Source organism: Mastomys coucha, unplaced genomic scaffold (genome assembly GCF_008632895.1).
Source record: "Mastomys coucha isolate ucsf_1 unplaced genomic scaffold, UCSF_Mcou_1 pScaffold20, whole genome shotgun sequence".
NCBI classification, from domain to species: Eukaryota; Metazoa; Chordata; class Mammalia; order Rodentia; family Muridae; genus Mastomys; species Mastomys coucha.
This window is the reverse complement of record NW_022196903.1, coordinates 51,370,535-51,375,534: the sequence shown is the minus strand read 5'-3', so window position 1 is coordinate 51,375,534 and position 5,000 is coordinate 51,370,535. Positions and strand designations below refer to the sequence as shown.

Genomic DNA, 5,000 nt, shown 5'->3' with positions numbered 1-5,000 from the left:
AATTGTAGGCACATATAACTGTACCTTCCTTTTTTAAAAACATGGATGTTGGGAAATTAAACTCAGGTATCCATGTTTGTGTGGGAAGTATGTCACCTATTGATCTATCACCCAGCCCCTGTCTCTGGGCCACTCTCCAGGCATGTGTTCAGAGTTGCATTTCAGATGACATCTAGACTGGGGGAACTGTGTCTTGCTTCTTGTAGTGTGTCCCAGATGAACCCTGACTAAAACATAGTGATAGCAGTTCCTGGGACAGAGTTCTTCCTGAATCCTAAAATCAAACAGAAAGGATGTTAGAGGGGAAGACTGTATGATAGTGGTTTCCTGGACTCTTCTTGAGGGGAGCCACTGGAGAGAAGAACCTCTGGAATGGGGCTCACATCTGGCGTGGGTAGAAAGGAGGGCTGTTGCTATGCCCGTTGTCACTGCCAACATCCCAAATGTCTTCAGGACTTCCGCCTCAGCTTTCTTGGTGAAGTCACAGGCAGTTTGTGAAAATAGGTCAAGGACACAGGCTGGCTTCAGGAGGTCTGAGCAAGCATGCACAGTCTTGTAGCTGGCAGATGCTACTCATGAGAGGTAGTGCGCTGTACTCTGATTGGATCTGAAACTGTCTCTGTAGTCTTCCCGTCCTTTTTGACATTTTATTTATTTATTTATTATATTTTATTTTATTTTTGATATTATAATTACATACTTTTTCCTGTCTTTTTTTTTTTTTCCTTTCCAAACCCTTCCACATAGCCCTCCATGGACTGTTTCAGGTTTATGGCCTCTTTCTCTATTAATGGCTGTTGCATGCATATATGTATATACATAAATATCCCTAGCGATAGACAGCTCAGACTGTATAATGCCACTAGTAGGTATGTTTTCAGGGACAGCCATTGGCTGAGGATCTTGTTCCTATCTCATAGCTGGAGTCCTCTTAATGGAGCTCTGGTTATCATTTTTCTCTGAGGCTGTTGCATACTCTGTGGATGTTCCTAGAGAACTGAGCTTAGTTCAGGATGATTAAGGCACTTTGTACATAGCAGACATCCTCCACATGTGACATGACACTTATTCTGAGAACCACCCTTGGCTTCTCTAGTCTTCAAGGAAAAAAAATTAAGCTTCTTGGCTGAACATTTTATGCTGAGTGTCACTACTTACCTGTATAGTGGTTCTACTATATTTTCTGATGTGTTCTCTTTATGAAGTCCTTTCTTTTTAACTACCTTCCCTGAAAACAACTTTGATTCATCCACATTCAAGATCCAGTTCAAATGTCACCTGCATCCTGTAGCTCTCTATTCTCCCCATGGTGTTAGAGAGCCCTGTCATCACTGCTGCCATAGCAGGCCTGTTTTCTCTAGTCTGTACTCTCCTACTAGTCTCTTTATATGTCCACAGGGAGGTAGACTGTCACAGAGAACAGACCATGAGCTTTGCCTTCTAGTCTGGGTCTACAAAGTCTTGCTTGCAATCTTCCTGAAAGTTGTAGGCACCTCTTTGGTGTCCACGGACACAGTATTTTATTGACATGTATTCATCGTACTCATTGCTAAGGACATTGCCAGGCTTCATGTTTCAGTTGTCTCTGTTCTTCACCACCTCCTTTCACTCATGCTCTTTATCAGTCTACTTCATCCCCCTAGACAGTTTTGCTTTCACTTTATACAAACATACAAAATTTTGTTTCTCTATGAAATTTCTCATCCCTGAATGAGATACAAGATGACATTTGTTTTTGTGAGTCTGACTTAATTCATTTATTATGATAGTCTCCAGTTACTATATCCATTTTCCTGCAGATAACATTCTATTTTGTATATACATATCTCATATTTTCTTCATTTATGCCTCTGCTGGTGAACCCCTAAGTCAGTCCTATACTTAGCTCTTATGGTCTTTTGCTATTTTGTGGGTTCTTCTTTCTTCCACTCTTTTACACCCCTTTTCTTCAATTCTTTCAACCCCCTAAAACTAGATAGGACAGAAAGAAGGATAGAGGGGGAAGGGGGCAACATTATCATTAGACTGGTTCCTCCTGATTAGGGGCATTGAGTTCCTTGTGGCAAGTTTGATCTTTGCCTTCAGGACATCTAGTTTCTTCTTTTGCTGTTTCTTCTTTGCATATGACTAGGTAACAAACTCAGATCAACAGCAATCAACCAACAACCCACACTGCCCCTTAGGGCTCTGGCATTTATACACCCTAAGAAAAGTACTCAGAATTCCAAATGTCACACAATCACAGAAACTATCTGCTGGCAAAATCATGCCCCTGCTAGAGTACAAGGCAAATCATTGTTTGCTGCTGTGGACAATCTGAAGCAGCACCATGACCCCAAATCTGGGATTAAAAAAGCCATATGTCTTATATTATTTCTGTGTTTTTTTAAAGAAACCAAAATGCCAAAATTGTCACTACAGATAGTGCTGCAGTAAAAAGATTTGTAAAAAGATGTGCAAATATGTATGTGGCATGTTGACTTGAGGCAGCTGGGTCATGAAGTACTTACTTTGAGGGACCTCCATACTGGTTTCCATAATGACTGTCTACTAGTGATTTATTTTCATCTCTCCTTCCTTGATAGTCTTTGTTTTTATTTATTTTCTTAGTGACTACCATTCCATCCACGGTGAGATGGAATCTCAATGTGGCTTTCGTTTTATATAGAAGTATGTTGTGATGAGGATATGAACAAACCTGTGATAAGCTTAGGGAACTACTTGGCAAATGGTAGTTCCCAATAGCTGATGGGTGCTGTGTTCATGATTATAAAATCTCAGAGAGAAGGGGATCTGGGAAGTCATTCTCATATGCCTACAAAAGCTTGGTTTCTCACCTGACTAATATGCATCGAAGTTCTCTTTGAAGCAAAAAAGTTTGGTAGCTTTCTAATATTTTATGGTGCTCTGTGATGTTAGGGAAAATGCTTGCAAGCATTTATGCTGTGTTACTGCCTAAATACTGGGGCAAGTGCCTCAAATTGTGACTGTACATATATGGATAGGTATGAATGTGTATGATGTATGTTCTTATATATACACACATATATATATACATATATATATGTATATATATATATATGGATGCCTGAGTATGTATTTTAAAATATTTGCCTATGTGAGACTTTTTTAGAGTCCAACTTAAAAAAACTGACAGTAATTAATAACAGAAATCAACCTCCAATATACAGTGTGAGCAGCATTATGGCTTCCAAAGCTTGTTTCTGGGTCAGTCCACATCTGTTTATTTGTTTCCTTCCAAACAGAAAGTCACCACAAATTGTGGTTCACAACATTGCTGCAGGTATCTCACATTCTGCATCTGCGTCAGCTAAAGAGAAAAGAACAGAGCAACAGTAAACATGAACCTGTCAAGTGAAACAGATTTCCAACTGTGGGTTAGAAAGCATTTGATTAGAAGGAGGGAAGGATGCCTAAGTTCCTTTATGGTACTCTGGCTTAATTTCTCACATCTGTGAACTGGTATGTCAGGTCAGGAGCTGAGAGATGAGAAGTAGACAGAATCCCTGAGAAGTAAGGACTCTTTGGTCCCAGACAGAAGAGTGGCTTCATCTTCATGGTTTGAAGTTAAGGAATACATTGGAATCCCTTATAAAATAGATGTTATTTGAAATGCACTATTTTAAAAAAAACTTTGAAAATCACGAAACTATCTTCCAGAATACTTCCAATTTCAGGAATCATGATTGGTCTAAAATAAGGCAAATTTACGTGTTTTATCAACTTTCTAATATACAGGTAGTTTTAAAAATATCTAATGTGACACTAAATCTTGACCTCGAAGATTCTTGTCTTTTCTCTCATCTGCTAGATTGCAATGAAAGCATGTTTGTTTTCCTTCTCACATTGGCTTCTTTGACCTAAGCAACTCCAGCAATATCTGCCATCCTTTCCCCAAGTCTCTCTACATGATGTCAAAGGATTGTATAGGTGGAGGAGACACAGGAAACTTTTTGCTTAAATTTGTCACTTTGAACATGCAGACAACGTGATCTTGCGATGGGGACACTTTTGTGAGGCTGGAATAATGGTGCTCAACTCCAATTCTGGTTGTTTCTAGTTTGGTTCTCTTTCTGGCAGGTAATTTCCTGCTATTGCCATTTCCTTGTTGTTAAGGGGGTAATAATATCAGACTCACAGACTGTTGTGTGAGCAGAGAACTGTTAGCGCAGTGTTCAGACCAGAGGAAGTATCCTGTGCTTGGCACAGTGCTTGCTATTGGTATGATTATTACATATATGAATTTGGTCAGCAGGTCGTCACTCAAGGCACACATACATGCTAACAGAAATACCATAGTTGAGGACCACACACATACCATAGTTGAGCCCCCAAGCAAGTTGGCAAAATATTTCCCTTTTTGGCATACCATTTCCCAAGTTATTGTTATCCGCTGGGTGAATTTGAATAAGTAATTGTGTTATTCAGGTGAATGGCCTCCACACTAATATATAGCAGCTGTTTAATGTTAACTTTGCCTAGCAGCAATTCAGTGGAGGTGTACTTTCTGAACACCTTTAAGGATGGATGGATAGAATGACTTCTGAAAATCTATGACAAGTGAGTGTGACTTGTTTTCTGATACACCTAGGGATCTTTGCTAGAGTATATGGGCGATTACTGGGAAATAATTGCTAATTACCAAATAGATGTGCAAGTACAAGGTATATACCCTCATTTTATTCCTTTGCCAGATCACATGAATGGAACTTTACTTGACCAATGAAAAGTTGTTCTTGTCTTTAAGTTGATCCCTAACCCTAGATGCTTTCCTCCTTCCAACCTGGTCCCGTTCTGCTGGGCAATTATGTTATTGACATTGTGCACGACCAAGGGGACCATCTAGCAGGGTGGTGCAGCTGTGTGGAGCTGACAGACTGCCAAAGTCAACAGCTGCGTAGCCAGCCCCAAGCAGAGCTGCCTAGGAGGCTTGTAGCATTATTTGAAGAAACTCTTTTGTTGTAATATCTGTGTTTTTG

The 5,000-nt window shown here is 39.8% G+C and overlaps 1 protein-coding gene across 3 annotated transcripts in view; it reads left to right on the top strand.

The window, feature by feature from the left end:
* The window catches only part of Pde1c (phosphodiesterase 1C), a 454,206-nt gene that overhangs the window by 197,125 nt on the left and 252,081 nt on the right, over positions 1-5,000 (top strand). The window lies entirely within an intron of this gene.